This window comes from Tiliqua scincoides, chromosome 13 (assembly GCF_035046505.1).
Source record: "Tiliqua scincoides isolate rTilSci1 chromosome 13, rTilSci1.hap2, whole genome shotgun sequence".
Classification (NCBI taxonomy): Eukaryota; Metazoa; Chordata; class Lepidosauria; order Squamata; family Scincidae; genus Tiliqua; species Tiliqua scincoides.
This window is the reverse complement of record NC_089833.1, coordinates 9781093-9802766: the sequence shown is the minus strand read 5'-3', so window position 1 is coordinate 9802766 and position 21674 is coordinate 9781093. Positions and strand designations below refer to the sequence as shown.

At 48.1% G+C, this 21674-nt stretch overlaps 3 pseudogenes; all 3 read left to right on the top strand.

Moving 5' to 3' along the window:
- The first annotated feature begins 1146 nt into the window (after positions 1–1146).
- LOC136633726 (5S ribosomal RNA) lies at positions 1147–1266 on the top strand (annotated as a pseudogene).
- A 17563-nt stretch (positions 1267–18829) lies between these two features.
- Positions 18830–18951, top strand: LOC136633997 (5S ribosomal RNA; annotated as a pseudogene).
- A 1421-nt stretch (positions 18952–20372) lies between these two features.
- LOC136634161 (5S ribosomal RNA) lies at positions 20373–20495 on the top strand (annotated as a pseudogene).
- The last annotated feature ends 1179 nt before the right edge of the window (positions 20496–21674 follow it).

Below are 21674 nucleotides of genomic sequence, written 5' to 3'. Positions count from 1 at the left end.
GCTCCTGCAGTTTGCAGCTAAATGGGTCCCAACAGAGTGTCGTTTTAAAAAGAGGGTCCCGGTGTTCAATGCAAATTGCATTATATATTTTTACCATTTGACCATTTGGAGCTTAAGCTTCCGTGCTTAGGGATTGGTCTAATTTATTGGTCAAGTTTATAAAAATTGCCGCTGGTGGTGGTGGCTTCAATGTGATTTCTTTAATTGCACAATGCAAATTGAGTTATATATTTTTACCATTTGACCATTTGGAGCTTAAGCTTCCATGCTTAGGGATTGGTCTAATCCCTTTTGAAAACCATCTGGAGTACTGGCCAGCAAGCCCTTCTTAAAGCCTGCTGTATTTTTCACACCCACCCCCCAAAAAAGCCTTTTTGTCTTGCTGTGTAGATCACAAGGGGAAAGTTGCTGTCAGGATGGCTAGCACTGAACTGCTAAAAAGGGCCAACCAATTCCGGAGAGAGAGCTGTGCTAATTCATAAAGACAGTGACTATTCTGTAGCAAAGATGCATGGAGTGATAGCCTATTAGCAAGCAGAATTTCGTATCTATCCAAACCCATTTTATTTGCCTAATAGCAATATAAAAACTGATAATGATGGCTCATGCAAAATATCTTCTTTTTTTAAATCTGCTGTGCTCATTTGGGAGCTTCATGTTTATTTGCTTTGCAGATCTTCGTTTCATAGCCTGATTTTTAAATCATGATGAAGCCACAGCTCCTGGGCTTGGACAACTCATGGAACTGCAGCTTAAGCAAAATGCTTCCACCACTGTGCTAAGTTACAGCAGGGTCCAGGTTATAGCTGTTGGCATTAAAGTGCCACACAAACAGGGGCGCGGCGTCTGCTGTAGAATTTGAGGCAGAGCCACGGGCTATTTAGGGCACCATCGCTTCCTGATCCACCCCATCCCTCAGCCTCCCCACCCTTCCCCCTCCCTGCCCCTACTGCTGCCTTACCTGCCCCGGCAAGCGATGGCGGGGTCTGGAGACAGAAGGGGAGCTCTGTAATTTCTCACTGTCTTCTACTGTCACAAACACTTCTGTGTGACAGCCCAATCCTAGGCAAGATTGGGCTGTCCATCTACGAGTTAGTTCAGATGATCCAACAAACCATAGTTTGATCTTTGATCAAACCATGATTAGTTGACAGCAACTGTTACTCTGCACATGCCCAATCTCATCTGATCTTGGAAGCTAAGCAGGGTCAGGCCTGGTTAGTACTTGGATGGGAGACCGCCTGGGAATACCGGGTGCTGAAGGCTTATACCATAGTCTTTCGAGACTGAAGGTTGCCAACCATGGTTAGTTGGGTTGTGACATGTAGAACACTACCCCCTCCCCTCCGGAGACATTTAAATTGTCTTTTAGAAACTTGTTTGGCTTCCTTGAAAAATCTTCCAGATGCCGGTTGAAATACATAGTTCATATTTTGATCACTTCAGATATTTTTACTTCGGGAGGAACTCTGGAATTCACTTTGAATTTCACTTTGTGTGAAAGGTTAATCCCAACAGCTACAACCTGGATCCTGCTGAACTTGATGCTGCCTGGATTATGGTCCAGGAAGAACACTGTGTACACACCACCCATGTTCAAGAAAATGCTCCTGGACAGATTGATGGAGGATAAAAACCATCATGAGTTACAAGTCATGATGACTATGCAGCCTGTGGGTTGGAAAGGTAACCTTTCTCAGAATGCTTGGCGCAAGGCAGTGGCAGCAGGATGAAGGTCTCTTGTGGTCTTGTGTACTCTCAGGGGCACCTGGTTGGCCACTGTGAGATACAGGAAGCTGGACTGGATGGGCCTTTGGCCTGATCCAGCAGGGCTCTTCGGAGGTTCTTATGACTGCGATTTAATTTGATGGCACCTTGATCATTTTTCTCTTCCCGACACCAGTCTGTGAGGTCAGCCAGTAATAGTGGATGCAGCAGGGAAACAATGGGCCCTCTTGCCCAGAGGGATAGCCCTCACGGAGACAGTGTCTGTGGAACTCCTTGCTACTGGATGTGGTAGGCTACCTGAGAATACCAGGTGCGAGGCAGTGGCAGCAGGATGCAGGTCTCTTGTGGTCTTGTGTACTCCCAGGGGCACCTGATGGGCCACTGTGAAATACAGGAAGCTGGACTAGATACATCTGTGGCATGATCCAATGGGGCTCTTCTTGTGTTCTAATGGTGGCAGTGTGAAGAGACCCATCATGGAGTGGGAGGCTTATGGAGGTGTAAGGGGTTTTTTTGCCCTCCAAAGCCTCCTGATCCTGCCCCCTCTGGAAACAGCACACACCTTTCCTGCCCCAGTGGGTGGGATAGGATTGGACTCTCAGTTACTGCAATCAGTACAGAGAATAAAATTTCAGCCATGATGCAAACCTGACTCTTACCCTGCTTAAGCATCACTTCATTTCAGTGCGGCCAAGTGCCTGTCAGAATGCCAGATGCAAGGGAGGGCACCAGTATGAGGTCTCCTGTTATCTGGTGTGCTCCCTGGGGCATCTGGTAGGCCACACTGAGATACAGGAAGCTGGACTAGATGGGCCTATGGCCTGATCCAGTGGGGCTGTTCTTAACTACAATTCCCAGGAAGCCTTGCAGGTCTCTTGTTATCTGGTGTGCTCCCTGGGGCATTTGGTGGGCCGCTGTGAGATACAGGAAGCTGGACTAGATGGGCCTATGGCCTGATCCAGTGGGGCTGTTCTTATGTTCTTAACTACAATTCCCAGGAGGCCTTGCATGTCTCTTGTTATCTGGTGTGCTCCCTGGGGCATTTGGTAGGCCACTGTGAGATACAGGAAGCTGGACTAGGTGGGCCTATGGCCTGATCCAGTGGGGCTGTTCTGTTGAAACGCATGGCGCTATTTCATACCTTGATCACTCGCATTTCACTATCAGTTAGCAATTCTCAACCCCAATCTTATTAATATGCGATATGAAATCAGGAAACAAATGCTCCCCCCCCCCCGGGCGCATATAGCTTGCCGAAAGCTAACGCATTTTCGGTGATGCTGATGGAAGGTTCTCCAGGCAGGAATGTCTGCATGGCTTGATCGGGCAGCGTTGGAAGCGATTGACCAGGCGCTGAGCTACAATAAAAGGTAATTTAATTTGGTGAGCAAGCTGGCATCAGTGTGTTTGAAAATTCACTGCCTGACGTCATCAGTGTGCTGAGTCCTCCGGCTTGTCCCTTACGGTTTTTTTCAACCATTGCAATGAAATCATTATAAAGCTGGGGTTTGATGGTGTCAAAATTATGTGCAACAGAAGGAAGCCACTCCTTGCTGCTGTGGGCCTTATTTTCCCATGGTGCTACAATATTTGGAAGTACTTATCGCTTACATCCAGAAAAAAACAACAATCATAATTTGCGTTAAAGGGAGAGTGGAGCAAAGCTACACCAACAGCTGAGCTCCAAAGCATCTATCTGTACCGAAGTCTGCTGTGAAGTCTACCTTAGGAGAACACGGTGTAATTTCATTTCGGTTCAGAGCTGATTAGCTGCACTCTTGGATGCCGGAAAAGCATCTGAAGCTCACAGTCGAGTGGCCAAATCGAAAAGCCCAGAAGGCAGCAAGGCTGGAATTGACCATTTCCCCAAAGACTTCATTTTCCCATTCTGCTGTGCAGTTTTGATGGAGAAAGCCAAGTCCAGAAGCAGCAGGAGCCACAAGGAGGATGGGATTCTATCATGCTCTCTTGGACAGCGTTAGGGATGTGAACTCTCTCTCTTTGGGGGTCCTGAAGAGGAACTGGGCCAGGGTTCAGCACAGATTATGTCCCAAGAAATCAAGGTATCAGGAATGGAGGGGGATAGTCAAATGGCCAGAAGGTCAATCAAGGGTGAGTATGGGACGAGGCTAAGAACATAAGAACAGCTCCACTGGATCAGTTCATAGGTTCATCTAGTCCAGCTTCCTGTATCTCACAGCGGCCCACCAAATGCCCCAGGGAGCACACCAGATCACAAGAGACCTGCAAGGCCTCCTGGGAATTGTAGTTAAGAACATAAGAACAGCCCCACTGGATCAGGCCATAGGCCCATCTAGTCCAGCTTCCTGTATCTCACAGCGGCCCCACCAAATGCCCCAGGGAGCACACAAGGTAACAAGAGACCTGTATCCTGGTGCCCTCCCTTGCATCTGGCATTCTGAGAGAATGAATAGAAGACCAATCCAGGGTGAGTATGGGATGAGGATGTAGCTCAGTGATGGGAGACCTGCTCTACTTGCAGCAGATCCCAGGTTCAGTGATCATGGGGGGAGCCAAGAGCATGGCCCCAGCACACGTTGGCGCAGATGTAATTAATCTGTGGAACTCCTTGCCACAGGATAAGGTGACGGCACCTGACCTAGATAACTGTAAAGGGAATTGGACAGGTGGTGGTTGGCAACCTTCAGTCTCGAAAGACTATGGTATAAGCCTACAGCACCCAGAATTCCCAGACGGTCTCCCATCCAAGTACTAACCACGCCTGACCCTGCTTAGCTTCCAAGAAGAGACGAGATTGGGCATGTGCAGGGTAACAGTTGCAGATTTATGGAGGAAAAGTCCATTAATTTGCTTTTAATTTACTTAATTGATTTGATTTGATTTTGTCAGATGAGGCTTGTTAAAAAAATTTCTGCTTGATGATGTCGCTTCTGTCCATGACATCACTTCCAGGTTAATTACATCACTTCCGATGGTTCCCGACAGATTATCATTCTAAAAAGTGGGTCCTGGAGCTACAATGTTTGAGAACCACTGTTCTAGGTGTTTGTAATCAGAAGTCCCAAAGGATCTTTGGTTAGTTGTTCTCTGTGATTTTACAAAATTGTTGTTGTTGTTTAATTAACATAAATATAAATGGGATTGGATGCAAGCAAAGCCCAGAGTCTCTCCACTCATCACTTGCTGGAGTACAAGATAAGAGTTGAACTCCATGCCAGGATCCTGCCAGTTTCAAGTATGGTGGAATTGGGAGAAATAGGGAGAAACTGACAGATTCTGACATTTTCCATGAGATGAAAACAGAGGCTGAGCTGAATGCAGAGGAGGACTGTGGGCTCCGATAATGTACCCACACCGCATATGGCAAGCAAACAAGGGAACACTTGACAACCTTGTGTCTGGAGCCCGCATGCCGGGAAGGAAGATTTCATTCAAGCCAGCTGGTGTGTGTTCCACCACGAGTGGAGCTTAACTTGATGTTCTGCAGGAGGTTCGAATGAACGGCTGGGGAAAACACTGATGTCAATCAAGGGGAACGGGAGATGCATGCTCACACTTTTAGCACGTATATTAATTGTTCAATGAGGAGGAACAGGGCGAGCGAATGCGTTTGTCCTAGAGAAGATTAGAAGGGGACATGACAGCACTCTTGGAATGCCTGAAGGGTTATCACAGCAGTGGGATCCTCCACTGCCTTGTGGCTACATCCAGTTATGGAAAAGGCTTCAGGAGTCAACCTCGAGGCAAAATCCAGAGCTGGAGTCCCTGACACAGTTCATGGCTGAACGCAGTCACGTTCTGGTAACTCCTTCAACACTGCTGGAACCAACCGTATTGGCTTCTGCCTTTCCATTGGACCATTTCAGCGACGTGGAGAGGGGGGATTTGCTGCATGGGTAACAGTCTATCCTCCATATCTACTTTACCCAGGCTCCACACACTGGAGAGGACACTCTGTTCCAGAACACTATTCAGAGTGCGATACCATAGTCTTCCGAGACTGAAGGATGCCAACAAGATATCACAGCATAGAAGAGGGCAAGGTGTTACAGGCAGGAGGTGTGGTCCAGAGGATGAGCTGCCAGAGGACTACCAGAAGCTAAGCAGGAACAGCCCCAGTCTTGTTTAGAAGAGAGATCAGAGACCACTGTTGTGACCCTCAGTGGCAGGGAGGAGCCACTGTTGAGCTGTTGCTTGCTGCGGTGGGAGAGCAGTTTAGGATGCTGAGAATGCGGGTGACGAGACGGATACCAGCTGTAAAATCTCCTGATTGGGTGGCTTGCCTGCAGAAATCTCCAAGTGTTCCTTCAGATGACATTGGCTACACCACTGAAGGCTAACTGGTGGAGTTTGAAGGGCTCTATATACATAGACTCTCCGCTCACAACAGGAGAGGAAACTGAACGCTTTCCACATGCGCTGCCTCCAACGCATTCTCGGCATCACCTGGCAGGACAAAGTTCCAAACAACACAGTCCTGGAATGTGCTGGAATCCCTAGCATGTATTCACTGCTGAAATAGAGACGCCTGCGTTGGCTCGGTCATGTCGTGAGAATGGATGATGGCCGGATCCCAAAGGATCTCCTCTATGGAGAACTCATGCAAAGAAAGTGCCCTACAGGTAGACCACAGCTGCAATACAAGGACATCTGCAAGAGGGATCTGAAGGCCTTAGGAGTGGACCTCAACAAGTGGGAAACCCTGGCCTCTGAGCGGCCCGCTTGGAGGCAGGCTGTGCAGCATGGCCTCTCCCAGTTTGAAGAGACACTTGGCCAACAGTCTGAGGCAAAGAGGCAAAGAAGGAAGGCCCACAGCCAGGGAGACAGACCAGGGACAGACTGCACTTGCTCCCGGTGTGGAAGGGATTGTCACTCCCAAATTGGCCTTTTCAGCCACACTAGACGCTGTGCCAGAACCACCATCCAGAGCGCGATACCATAGTCTTTCGAGACTGAAGGTTGCCAATACCATATACATAGAACAACTTTGCCAAGACCATTATTGGCAGGAGGTCTGGCTCAGTTGGTAGAGCTGCCGCCTTGTATGCCTGAAGATCTGAGGCTGCTAGTTTGAAACAACCAGAAGTACCTGAGAACTGACGACATGCTGATATACTGATGAGCTGACCCTCAGTGGCAGAGAGGAGTCAAGTGGAGTGTGGGAGGCGAAGGGCCAGAGAGAGGCCAGACCCGGAAGGAATCCAGCTGGAACGAGGAGTTCTATGAAAGACTAGAACTCTTCAATTGTAAAAATCCCTACAGGGGTTTGGAACAGCCTGCCTATGTAAACCGCCTTGAATTAGAGTCTGAGGAGAAATCTGACAACCAAAGAAAGGCGGTATATAAATACCTGTATAAATAAATAAAATAAATTATTGGGTCTACGAAGCCCACCAATGTAAACCGCCTTGAGCAATTCCCCAAGAGTATTCTAAGGAGGAGAAGAGGCAGTCTACAAATAAAGTCAAATGAATTTATAAATAAAAATAAATAAAATAAAATAAATATTAAAAAAGTGTTGTTCTTCACTGCCTCAGAGAATAGCAGGAGATCTAATTGTCTTGGTCTGCAGGGGAGTTTCTGGTGAACACTGGGAGAAATTAACAGTAGGAGTGATTCGACCTCACAACTGAGAGTAGAGACCATTGGTATTCTGGGGGGTCAGGGGGCAAATGCCCCATGGAGCCAAGCCTGTGGGGGTGGTACTGCCACCCACCACCCTCCACACCACCACCACTGTTGGCCCCCCCAGAGCCCTTCTAAGGCCTTGCGAGGTTACCTCTGGCCCACCGAAAGCCTTCTGAGTCCTCTGGAGGGCCGTTGAACATTACTTCCGGTTTTCTAACAAAAACCAGAAGTCATGCTTAAAGGTCCTCCAGAGGCTTCAGAAGTCTTTTGGAGTGCCGAAGGGTGTCATGCAAGGCTCCCAAGTGACCAGCAGGTAGGAGGTTTCCTTGGGGGGGCATTCTGTGATCCTGACCCTGGGTGACACATGGGCAGGATTATAGTTGGTAGAGGTGATTGAGAAGAATGCCCTGGCCAGGGTGGGTGAGCTGTGGAGCGGGAACCGCTGGGGAAAACAGAACCCACAAAAAAATCCTACTAGCCATTATGAAATTTGCCAGAGTTTTATATGAAAGTCTCTGAGATAAGACCCAAAATAGGATAGGCTCTGCTATCATTTTTTTGTAACACCCTCTGTATGAGGAGGACAAAGGTTCTCTGCTTGGAAAACCTTGCCATCTGACCTGTTCTCCATGGGACTGACCCAGTCCCAAGCAGACAACACCTGGGGGGAAAGGTTAAAAATGTCCTGGAATGGCCAAAGCAACACCTTGCTATCAAGGCCTCCTAGCCCTCTGGAACGGAGCTGTCAGAGACGCTGAGATGAGCCGGTTGACTCATCAGAAACGTGTGTCATCTGTTCTGCAAAGCATCCCGTTGTTTCTCAGTGTCTGACATCAGATAGTGTGTCTTAGAAATTCCACTGAGGCCTGAATTTATTTCTATGGGCTCGGAGCGTTTTGGCAAGCGCTACCCTGATTTTTATTTTATTTTATTTTTTTTGGCTGAGCTGATTTCAGAGGGGCTGTTGCCGATTTCAGGCTCTGACACAAGAACCAGCCCTCCCCCCCAAACTGGAAGAAAAGTGGCCCCATTTCGAGAGGCTTCCCCGAGGTGGCAGAGGGGTCCTTTCTGCCTCGAAACGGGAAATGACAACCCACTTTCGAAAGCAGCAGTAGCTCTGGTTTAAAGCATCACGACTCCCTTCGGCACGGTGCAGCCAAGGCTGAGAGAAAGTGAATGGCCTAAGGCAGGGGTGCCCAAACCCCAGCCCTGGGGCCACTTGCGGCCCTCCTTGCTTTGTGCAAGGCCTTTTATAGGCCTTGAGCTATTGCAAGACCTTCATTCATTCATAAGTTCATCTTTAATATATTCATTTATGTAAACTTATGTAAATTTATTCAAATTTAAAATGTAAATTAATTCTTTCTTTTCCCCAGCCCCCGACAGCTTCCCTGTGTCAGAGAGACAATGTGGCCCTCCTGCCAAAAACTTTGGACACCCCTGGCCTAAGGTCTCCCAGGAAGCTTCGTGGCTGAGGGGGGGATTTGAACCTGGATCTTCCAGGTCTGAGTCCGCCTCCCAAACTGCTGCACTGCCATGGCTCTCCAGCGCCAGAACATCACACAGTCACATGATGCATTCTGGGGAAGAAGATTTCATTAAACAATTAAAAAAAAAATCAATCAACGGGGGAGCATGATTGAGAAATACAAAATTATGCAGGGGGTGGACTGAGTGAATAGAGGGATGTTCTATTCCCTCTCAGACAACACCCAAACCAGGTGACATCCACATAAAATTGAGCAGCAGGAGAGTTCAAACAGACAAAAGAAGATATTTCTGTACCCAGCATGTCTTTAGTATGTGGAACCCCTTGCCACAGAATGTGGTGATGGCGTCTGGCCTAGAGGGGACATGATTGACATGTACAAAATTATGCAGGGGATGTATAGAGTGAAGAGATGGGTGTTCTTTCCCCTCTCATGCAACAGGGAACAGCCACTAAAATTGTGTGTGTGGAGAGTTAGAACAGACAAAAGGAAATATTTCTTTATCCAGTATGTATTTAGTCTGTGGAACTCCTTGCCACAGGATGTGGTGATGGTGTCTGGCCTGGATGCCTTTAAAAGGGAATTGGACGGATTTCTGAAGGAAAAATCCATCATAGGTTACAAGCCGTGATGGGTGTGTGCAACCTCCTGATTTTAGAAGCAGGCTGCCTCTGAATGCTAGATGCAAGGGAGTGTCTGTGGAACTCCTTGCCACTGGATGTGGTAGGCTCCCTTAGAATGCCAGGTGCAAGGGAGTGGTCTCTTGTTGTCTTGTGTGCCCCCTGAGGCATCTCGTGGGCCACTGTGAGATCCAGGAAGCTGGACTAGATGGACCTTTGGCCTGATCCAGTGGGGTTCTTCTGATGTTCTTCATTGAATGACACAGGAACCCAGCCAAAAACCCACAGATGAAAGCCAGAGATGTCCTTAAGAAAAAATGAGAGGGGAGAATGCATGAAAATCCTGTCCTGTGTCACACCTTGGCTGAGGTTATTGAAGTTCTTGGAGTCACAGATGTTACCTTTAGCAGACCAATTTGTCACTTGTCACTTTCTGACAAAGTATGATCAGAAACTACACATCTGTCTCCATTCTAGCTGGATGCTGAATTTAGCAGCCAAGTGGCTGGAAAATAGACAGAATAAATCCATAAGTCTATTGCAATGGACTTTTTTTTTTTTTTTTTGTGGTGCGTTCATGATTTTGTGTAATGATGAAATCCCAAAGCAAAACCTGCCCCTTGGAAGTCATATCATCGTGTGCCTTGAGCGGCAAGGGCCGGTTCTTTGTGGCCAGCATCCTTTCATTGAAAGGAAACTGGCAGGAAATTTTCAGGCACCTGCCAAATTTCAGACACAGGGGAAAAGGTTAGCATTGTATAGACAGTTGAGTGTTGTTCAAGAAGTCTTGGGAAAAGATTGTTTTTCTCCCAGAAGCTCTAAGGTCATAACGTTATCTATTCTCAGCCCAAATCATGGACAGGGTAGAATAAAGGAAGGAGGATTTCTCAGGCTCTGCGGCGAGGCAAGCCCATAGATGCTCCTAAGCCTTGGGTAAAGGAGGCACTAGGCAGCCCAGGCAATGAACAGCGACCCACAAGGGAGCAGGCATGCAACACCACGGGAGACAAGTTGCTCTGCTCTAGGACAGAGACTGAGGGGTAACTACCCCGGGCACTAAGCCAAGGGTGGTGTAATGGAAGATCAGAAGATCATCAGGTGGATGCTGTGGTGTTGACAGCGATTCCATGTTTTGACAGCTGGTTGACAGCTCTGGGAAGGGCAGGGCTGGCTCCACAGCTGTAAACAATCAAGGCCAATGGAGACTCTGATGGACACCTGAGCTTCATTTGACCTTGATGGGACTTTGAATGGACATGGACTGAAGAGATGGCTCAGCTGAGACTAATTTGGACTTAACAAGGGGCTAGCAAGGTAGCTCACAGCTGAACTGCATTTTGGATTATGAGACATCCAAGGATAAAAGGCAGCTTCAGAAGGACCAAAGACTACCTTGACCCAGAGGGAGACGCTACCTGATCCTGACCTGACCTGACCTGACCTGACCGGAGCTTGACCTTGACCTTGGACTGGGACTAGACTCTGACTTTTGCCTGCTGCACTTGTGAGTTTAACAAGCCTTAAGCGGGCACAAGGCCCAGTGGATTGGGATTTGGCAGAACAGGTGGGTGCAAAGCATTCACTTTCAGGTTCTCCCAGAAGCTGGTAGCTTTGCACCCCCTTCAATGGAGGGCCTCAACAAGAGAAGGAATGGGGACATGGAAACCACCAGAGCCTGCTCCTGTGGGGAGAACCTGGGAGAGATATCTTGATCTCAGGTGACATCATGAGCCTTGGGTGCCATGGCTTCTAGTTACACCTCTGGTATAGTGCTGATGTGCAGGCAGTGGAGAGCATGAGGTTTCGGACATGGAAGGGGCCAGTTCTTCAGAGGGTTCTTCAAAGGAGGTTTCCTTACGTCTATCACCGATTGTCTCCCGGTATCCCTCATGCAATGAAATGCTTAAATGCTGTACGGCTCTGTTTCTCTCCCCCCGCCGGGAATGGCTCCGAAGGGAGGGGCCACTTGCCCGCCCCGCTGCCAGCCTGAGTGCTCGGCCCCCCCCAACTACGCCACTACTATAGCCAAACTGAACCCATTTTTGGATCTCAGAGTTTCTCTAAATAATAATAATAATAATACAGGTATTTATATACCACCTTTCATGGTCTTCAGATTTCTCTTCAGACTTTATTTCAAGGCGGTTTACACAGGCAGGCTATACTAAACCCCTATAGGGATTTTTACTATTGACGAAGGTTCTGTCTTTCAAGAACTACAACATTTCAGATGGATCCTTTTATGATCTGGTATTACATTCTGGCCTCCAGTTTCCTCCCACGCAAGCTGACAATCCTTCATATCTCACTTGAAAGGCGGCCAAAGAGCAGATGAATAAACTCGGCTCGGCTTGTCAGCTGCTTCAAGATCTCGCCGTTCACGGTGCCGATGGCCTCAAACTGGCGACCTTCAGCTGTTATCTTCAGGCAAACGGAGGCTCTACCCTCTAGACCAGACTCCTGCCCAGACTTCGCTATGAGCGCACAAGGCGGACAGACCGACAGGAAGAGGAAGGCAGGGCTTCCAAATCAATTCAGCGGGAACGGAGGTTCAGAATCCATTTGGGTGACACAAATGTGATGGCAGCCAATTAGGCACAATAAAATAATTGAGCATTCGTCTTTGTATAATTAATTTGTTACTTAGTGACATTAATTGCACCTTTCCTTTCCAGCTCCTGAGAAGCAGTTCTCAATCAAGCACCGCGTCATTTGCCTTGCTGCCTGGTGAGGCATTGCGTGGGACATGATGGGACAATGGTTCTCTGGACACCTGCGGAGGCATGAGAAGTCATTGCTCTTTGTCCAAAAGATGTTCCTCTCTCTCTCTCTCTCTCTCTCTCTCTCTCTCTCTGTGCGTGTGTGTGTAAAAATACAGCATTGCAAATATGCTCTGTGACCACACACACACACACAAATTACATCCATGAAAACCTAGGAACCAGAGATAGAGGAGAAGGTATTGCATCATTAAAATCTGATATTATCTCAATCCCCCAAGTTATTTTTGCACTCAGTCCATTCTCTATTCCATGGGAGACCTGGCTGCCTCATTAAGAGCCTCTTGGCTGTGTTTTGACCACCGTCATATATGTGGTCCGTCATTAAGCAGAAGGTTGGTAAGCGATGCACACATAGAGACACTGTATAGAGACACTGACCCAGGAAATGTCACTATTGATTTGTCCTTACAGCCAGCGAATTCAAGAACCTTTGAAAAAACATGGAGGTCATTTCCGAGGTGTGGTGTAAACCGTATAAAGCTGTCAAAGGATGATGTGATCTTCAGTGTTGATGACTTCTCCAAGGTCTTGCCTCCTCTGGGCTGAACCCATCCATCATCTCCTCTGGTATGGACTCTGAGACATCAGTACAGATGCTGACCTCTCCTTTTTTTTTTTGTGACCAGACACACTTCAGCTGTACTTGGTCTATGCATCGCATCAGCTGCCTTCCCCAAAGCCCTGATCACAGCTGGGGAGCTGGACTCCGCCTTGGTGTTTCCAACTGGGTAGACCTCCCAAAGGACAGGAGCGGCCTGCTCCCACAGAACAGTGCACATAGACCTGCTTCCTGCATACCCCCATCTCTGCCATCACCTCCCAGTGCCAAAACATAAGGGTGGAAGTTCCCCACCCCCCTTGATCAACGTGCAGGAGACACCAATGGTTTTTGCTTAGCAAAGCCTCTCACCATCCAGGAGGCTATCACTGAGAATGGACAGTGTTCTCTGGTTCCATCCAAACTGTGCTCCCTTCTGCTAAACATGCCCAGGTTCTTCTTTTGCGTCCTAAATAAATAAATAAACCTGTAAGTACCGTATATCACATATATTTTTCACATGCATTTTCATGTATTCCCAGTACAAACAGCTGGCGCGATAATATGTTGCAAAGTGCGCGCTTAAATAGGTCTCTTCCCGCAAGCATATGGGGTGTGCAGACTCCCTAGAACTGCCCGTCGTCCACACGGTTTTTGAAGAACTCATTTTGGAAAGGGCAGAATCCTGGGGAGGAAAATAAGTGGGGTTCCTTACTCACTCTTTTGTTTTATAGCCTGTTTGCTTTTAGATGAGTGTTCTTCAACCTCAAGGTCGGGGTGCCCAATCCCCGGCTCTGGGGCCACTTGCGGCCCTCGAGGCCTCTCAGTGTGGCCCTCAGGGAGCCCCCAGTCTCCAATGAGCCTCTGGCCCTCCGAAGATTTGTTGGAGCCCACACTGGCCCGACGCAACTGCTCTCAGCGTGAGGGCGACTGTTTGACCTCTCGCGGGAGCTGTGGGATGAGGGCTCCCTCCACTGCTTGCTGTTTCATGTCTGTGATGCAGCAGTGGCAGTGAAGGAAAGGCCAGCCTTGCTTTGTGCAAGGCCTTTTAGAGGCCTTGAGCTACTGCAAGGCCTTCATTCATTCATACAAGTTCCATCTCTAATATATTCATTTATGTAAATTTATTCAAATTTTAAATGTAAATTCATTCTTTTTTCCCCCGGCCCCCAACACAATGTCAGAGAGATGATGTGGCCCTCCTGCCAAAAACTTTGGACACCCCTGCTCAAGGTTGTGACCCCAATGGGGTCACGAAGCCACATTTTTGGGGTCACGGCACATTTGGGAAACCAAAACGGTTGGGGTCGCATGGTGCAATATGGAGGGGCAGAAGGTTGCATAAGGGCCAACATTCCACACATGAAAGTACACTGCTTGCGTACATCGGATTGTTGCTGAGTCTTGGTCCCCTGTTAGACTCTGCAATCTGCTTCAGTAGCCTATCCAGCACTGATACAAATGTCCAGGGGGGTGTATGATCTTGACAAGCAAGGATGGTTGTGCCAAGTTCATAAAGGGCCTTCCTCACTGCAATCTGTGGGTGTGGGGAGCGGGCGGCGATAGGGGTGGGCGGATTGGGTCCCAGGAGGGGGGCAGGATCAACTGTGGGTCCCCATGCCTCATACTTTACTTCTTGGTGCAAAAAAGGTCGAAGACCACTGGTTTAGACTACCACTGCTTCCAATCACGCATGTTCATGCTCGGTCCTACCATGAGTCTGAATGTGCCTGCATTTTTCTTCTGTGCAGATATAAATACCCTCAAACTGTGGGTTGGGACCCACTAGGCGGGTCGCGAACCAATTTCAGGTGGGTTACCATGCTCAGGATGGTGTGCATGTCTCCTCTGCATCCTCCTGTTACCTTCACAACAATTAGTGAGATAGATTATACCAAGAGATCCAAATTGGCCCAAGGTCACCCAATCAGCTTCATAGCCAAGTTGGAATTTGAATCCAGATCTCCCTGACCCAGTACACTAAGCACTGGCTCACAACATGCGGTTCAATCAGGATCAGTTGCTTCTCTCTCTCTCTCTCTCTCTCTCTCTCTCTCTCTCTCTCTCTCTCTCTCTCTCTGAAGCCATTTCTCCTTTTCTCAGTGCAAACGAGGGCGAACTCCAGATTCCTCTGCCAGCTCGTGCCACCTTATGCCAAGATAGAAGCCAAACGTGTGTCATCGTTGCTGTGGTTGGAAGGATAAATATAGTCAAAGTCAGATTAATATTTCCAAGATTACTCATTTCTCCTTCATGGAGAAGCAAAGATCACATGCAAGATGACAGAAAACCATCTGGGATTGTAATAGTCACCATATGGATGTCTTTAGCTAATTATAGCTTTTTTTATTTTTATTATTTTATTTTATCTTATTGCATAGAGGGATTGAAAAAGGGATTCATCCGGGTTTTGCGTTCCTTCTTTAAAAAAATAAAACTTGTATGTATGTGTGTGTGTTTGTATATATCTATAGATATATAGATATAGATATACACACATATATAGATATAGAGATACACACACATATACATACAAATTTTATTTTTTTAAAGAAGGAACCCGGATGGATCCCTTTTTCAATCAATATATATGTGTGTGCGTGTATATAGATATAGATACACACACACACACACACACACACACACACACACAGATAGATAGATACACACACACACATTTCTCTCTCTCTCTCTCTCTCTCTCTCTCTCTCTCTCTCTCTCTCTCTCTCTGTGTGTGTGTGTGTGTGTGTGTGTGTGTGTGTTTGTGTGTGTGTCTATATCTATATATATGAGTCTTTGCCCATTTTCAGTGAAATTCAACAGATGGGTTGAGTACAACATCTTGGTATATGTTTGCTCACCTCTTCCTCATGGTTCCTTTGGATGAGGCAGGATTTCCTAGTATTACCCTAGCACAGTCGCATTGACAAAGGTTGGGTTTTTCTAAGAGGCAGGGAGATGATCCAGTTCAGTGTATTCTCAGCTTCCAAAAAGAAAACATCTACATAAAAATTAGGGTGTGATGAAGAGCGATTCCAGACGCAAATCCCCAAACAGCCACGAAGCTCCCTAAGTAACCTTCGATCTGCCATGCTCTCTCGCCCTAGCCTACCTCACAGGAGTGTGGTGAGAATGCAGGACTCTGGGGAGCCATTACAGAGAGCGCTCATGTTGCTATTTTGCTTGGCTTGGAATTCAAACATTCCAGCTTGGAAGTCCAAGCAGAAGGCAGGCTTGGATCCCTCTCCAACCACACAGCCCTCCCCCCTTTCCAGCGTCCCATCTGCCCATCAGGGCAAAGCACCAGGCCCTCCCTCCTTGCCCAGCAGCTCCGCACCCTGTATTTTTAGCTCTGTATTTTCAGTGGTGGCTGAGCTAGGTGCTGTGTGGGCCCACCTGAAATTGGCTCATGACCCACAGTTTGAGAAATGGTGCAATAGCGAATCGTTACAATCCCCAAGGGTGAGGGAAGAGAACACTGAGAAGGCAGCCTTTGGCATCCGTTTACGTCTCCATAACCATCCGCGGCGGGCCATTGTTTTGAAACACAAAACCGCTCTGGAAGATAGTGGGCCGAAATAGTGGGCATGAAGCAAACGGGCGAGCCTTTCTCTCTCCGTGCGCGCCTTCAGCGCATTGCCTGTTGTTGTTGATGTGAATGGCGCAGCCGGGGGACGCATTTGTTCCTCTCGATGAGGAGCCTGCCATTTCCAACAAATGATTTACAGTGTCGGGGAAAAACAGCCCCTGAGAAAGGAGAAACACAAGACCATCTGTCATTTATAATACTGGGGCCCCTGCTGGCTGGGCTAAGTGGTGAGACTTTAAAGTACTTAGCAGGTATTTAAAGCTAGCTGGTGGTGGGGGGGGAGAAACTACCCCCTTCATGCCAGCACAGCAGCTTCTCCAGTGGCTTCTTCCTCTTATTTTCTTGGAGTCTTTTTTTTTTTTAAATTGTGCAAGGGGTTCAATGATCACTGTTAGCTTTCTAAAGTGAGCTTGACGAGAGCCCAACTCTAAGCATCGGGGCCACTCTACCTCCGGAAGAAAGGCACTGACTTGGACCATACAGTGCCTTAATCCCAGCAAGGATTTTTGGACAAGCAGGGGTGTCAAACAAAAGACCCACAGGCCGGTTGTGGCCACCCCCTCCCCAGAAGCTCTTTATTTGGCCCACACGATAACCGGACTCTCCCAGAGTCACCCTTTCGGCAGCGCCACTTCTGTCGAGGCCCGCATGATAATTGCGCTCTCTCATAGCTTGAAAATACAATCAAGATTCGCACATTTTTCTCTTCGGTCATTTGCAGCAGACAAGTTTCTGAGCGAGAACAAAGTGCTGATCTCTCGCCATTGTCTGCTTAGTGACGTCACTTCCTGCTTAGTGATGTCATGCCTGGGTGGGAATGCTGATTGGCCCACCAAACAAAACATGTTTGACCACCACCACCAACCCCATTTTAGATGGATGAACCTGCCGTTGTCCCATTCCTTCTCTATAGTTTTCCAAGACAATAATCACTGGGACCAAAGAGCTTTCAGTGCCACAGCATGTCAATATTTCTGGTCTGTGCATGCAAACAGGGTTTGTTAAGAGCACAAGGTTAACCTCCATGGAAAAGATTAACCCTGGTTTAGCTGTAAGTGCTAGGGAAGTGAAGGATATTTCCAGCTCTCAACCTGCAGGCTATCAGCCTTTCACTTTGGTTGCAATCCTAGCCACCCTGACCTGCGAGAAAGCCCCTTTGACTAGAGTGGGGCTTACTCCTGAGTAGACCTGCCTCGGATTGGGCTCCCGATGGCTGCCTTTCTGTCCTGCCTCCCTGTCCCTCCTAGGCTGTCGGAAGTTCCAAATGGGTCCAAACAACCCGGAGTGCATTTGAAGGAGCCCTTCGTGATTCCTCTGCTGGGCAGAGCGGCGGATGTGTAATTACATTACTGTCACACTCGTGGATAATAAGCTGTACCAGATGCGTGTGGCGCACCTCTGTAGCCCTGGGCCAAAACTGCACACTGCCAGATGGAAGCCACACCGAAGCCAGGCAGGGGAGGAAGGAGGGCATGTTCTGGGTCCAGTTGGGCACCAACAAGCATGGACCAGGGGGTTGATAGTTTGGCCAGCTACCTACGTACCTGTCTGAACCGCTCCACAGTAGCAGTGGTTTGGAGAAAGAAAGGTACATTCCTCTCCTCACTTGTTCTCCAATCCCCTGTCCAACTTCACGGGGATACATTTGACCCCAGACCAGTCGAGTAGACCTTTTTATTCAGGCAAGAGTTAAAACATTTCTCCCCCTTGCACTAAGTAATCTCGGGCTGGCTGTTAATCCATTAGTTGTACTTCAAAATGACATCTGTTGTCTGTTTCCTGCTGTGTCGAGATCCCTGCAAACTCTGACAGCCATGGGGAAGTTAGAGGGAGCTCTCTCCCCCCAACAGTGTCGTTCTGATGTTGCATTATAATTAATGGATAAACAGCACTAGTCCTCGCGCTGTAAAAAAATGGGAAAATCAAAGTATCTAGGGGCAAGCCACTTGCGGAGACGGTTCCCACTCCACAGAACTGTGTGTTTCCTATGCAATTTTAATTGGTGTTTTTGATGCTTCAGAGAAGCACCTAAGTTAACAAGCACATCTGCCATTACTTGCATGTACTTAAGGTTTAACACTGTTGGGATTTCTCCCTCCCCAACACACAACTTTTCACCTTTGGAAAAGAGAACAGGGAAGAAAGTTCTCCTTGATCCTCCCATGTTTCCCGACAGCGTTAGGATCACCTAGACCTAGCCTGGATGACACAGCATAGATGGGATGATTTGTCTTGTTGTGTGATCTTGATTGCTTGCAATTGCCATTGTGTGCTATTTGTACAAAGAGGCTCTCTCAATCCACCTTGGGCTTCCACCTTGATTGAACTGGGCTGCAAATGCCCCAGTCTTGATTTGAGTGGTTGAACATTTAGAATCGGTTCAAGGCTATATTTTTTGCCAGGGCGGTGTGAGCCAAGGCCAGAGTGGCCCATCTTGTGGAGGCTGTCAAGGCTTAAAAGCTTCCGTGATGGAATACTGGCACCCTGTTACCCTGCACATGCCCGATCTCGTCTGATCTCGGAAACTAAGCAGGGTCAGGCCTGGTTAGTACTTGGATGGGAGACCGCCTGGGAATACCGGGTGCTGTAGGCTTATACCATAGCCTTTCGAGACTGAAGGTTGCCAACCATTGACTGCCTGAGCAATGTATAATGATGTCATTTGATCCTCAAAACAACCCTGTGAGGTAGGTGAGGCTGAGAGAGAGAGAGAGAGAGAGAGAGAGAGAGAGAGTGACTAGCCCAAGGTCACCCAGGAAGCTTCATAGGTAGGGATTTGAATCAGGATCTTCTGGGTCTAAATCCAACACCTGAACCACTACACTATCCTGGCTCACACACAAATGTGAGGGGCAGAATTAGCACCAGTCATTCGTGGTGGATCCTAGAAAGGGGGTTTCTGGGCCCAGTCCACCAACATGAGGCAACACGGCCTTGCGCCAGCTACAGGGCTTGCAGATTTCCAAGTCACCCCACTGCCCATGCTGAATGTCCCCTTTCCCCAAGGTGACCTCTAGCATGGCAATCTGCGCATAGGATGCTACATGGAGCCAGCTGATCCTGCTGCATCCCTCCCCAGGGATGGGGAGGATAGGACTGGGCTCTGTCTGCATATATATTCGCGATGGGTGGAACATTGAGGCAGGGTCTCAATTTAATTTGCACAGGGCCAGTGGCGTCACTGGGGTTTGTATCACCCTGTACCGGAAGCCAACATGTCATCCCATGTCATGGACCTCCTCCCATGCAGTAGGTGGCAACACTCCAGGTGTGGGCATGGCAACACATTATCGCCCCACCCCCACTAGTTTTGGGGCTAGAACTTTTGAGAGAGTAGAGATATTTCAACGTGGTTTGTTTCATTGCGTTCTGCATGAAAGCACACATTGAATGATATGTAACATGGTGGTAAATATGTGCCCTGTGCGCGTCACCCAGTACAGCCCGCACCCCGCGCACCCCCCCTTGTAAAGCCGCTGCTCAGGGAAATCGGAAAGAAGTTGGCCAGACTTGACCTATGACAATATGATCCCTAGCACCAGAAAGATGCGGGTGCGTCTTTTGTCAACGCTACCAGGCTGTTTTGTTCTCAAAACAGGCTGTCCTATTGAGGCTTTGCAACCGAGCCCATCGCATCATGCGCTCATGGGTTTCCTCGCAGCTGGCTGAGGACCCGATCCTATCCAATTTTCCAGTGCCTATGCAGCTGCAATGCTGCCCCATGGTAAGGAAATGAATGTTCCCTTACCTTGAGGAGGGCTCCATGACTGCCCCACTCCTGGGTACAGTGCATGCCCCATTTGCATTACTGCTGCACCCATACTGCAAAAGTGGATAGGATTGGGCCCTCAGTGCCTTACACCAGCCATTCTGTTACCCTGCAGATAACAGAAGCTACCCTCGTCCAATCTTGGAAGCTAAGCAGGGTCAGGCCTGGCTAGTACTTGGATGGGAGACCGCCTGGGAATACCGGGTGCTGTAGGCTTTTACCATAGTCTTTCAAGACTGAAAGTTGCCAACCATCTCCCTATACTGAACACTATCTCCCGATCTCGTCTGATCTCGGAAGCTAAGCAAGGTCAGGCCTGGTTAGTACTTGGATGGGAGACCGCCTGGGAATACTGGGTGCTGTAGGCTTATACCATGGTCTTTCGAGACTGAAGGTTGCCAACCAGTCTGAAAAAAATTATCTCTAGTAACTCGTGATATGAGGTCCTTCCCGCTCTAGGAAAGGAAAGCTAAAGATTTTGATAGACTTAAGCACCATTGTCACACTAATCCATAGTTTTACAGCTCCTATCACCATGGCATCTATAATCTGTTCCGACGCAGACATTCAATGCTGTGTTTAAGTGATATACTCAAAAGTATTTAGGAAAGTCCCAGGAATCTCCATTTTGTTCACCTGAACAGTTGCATCTCTCACGCCAATTTATTCCATGCTCTGGTCTTTTTTGCTCATTTTGGGCGGATGGTGTGGATCATGTGAGTTCTAAAAAGCGGAAGAGACTAGACCAGCAGTTCTCACTCCTTTAGCACTGGGACCCACTTTTTAGAATGAGAGTCTGTCAGGACCCACCAAAAGTGATTGGCTTTACAACCGAGCCCATCGCATCATACGCCCATGATTTTCCTTGCAAACTGGCTCAGTCCCTTACTCAAGTGCCTTATGCCAGCCAATCTGGGGAAAAAAATTATCTCTAGCAACTCATAATATGAGTGACCTCATCAAGCAGGAAAATTTCTACCAATCCTGGGCTGCAATCCTACCCACACTTACCCAGGAGTAAGCCCCATTGACTATCATTGTTAAAAGCATCTTCACAGTAGCCTGTTAAAAGTACAGATTTGGGACATTTCCCCAGATGCCGTCACATCCCCCAGTAGCATTATGTCTAATATATTAAAAATAAAAATGTTGAAATGAATGGCGACCCGCCTGAAATTGGTTGGCCACCCACCTAGTGGGTCCTGACCCACAGTTTGAGAAACACTGGGCTTGAGAGAATCCAAACCGGTTTTTTGAAACTGTGGTGGGCTTAATGCAAAGGGAGATGAAAGCCAGTTCCCAAGCAGCAGAACCCTATGCATGTCTTCTCAGAAGTCAGCCCCATCATCCTCATTGAGGCTCTCTGATTTTTCAAGTAGCCTTAGGGCTGGGGCAATTCGTTGTGTGATCTTTCCACCACCTGTGTTTTCATTGGAGGCTCTGCAGGACCCACTAGAAATTGGGTTGCTACCCACTGAGTGGGTCCCGACCCACAGTTTGAGAAAGGCTGGCGTAAGGCATTGGCAATGCTGAACCTATCTCCCCCA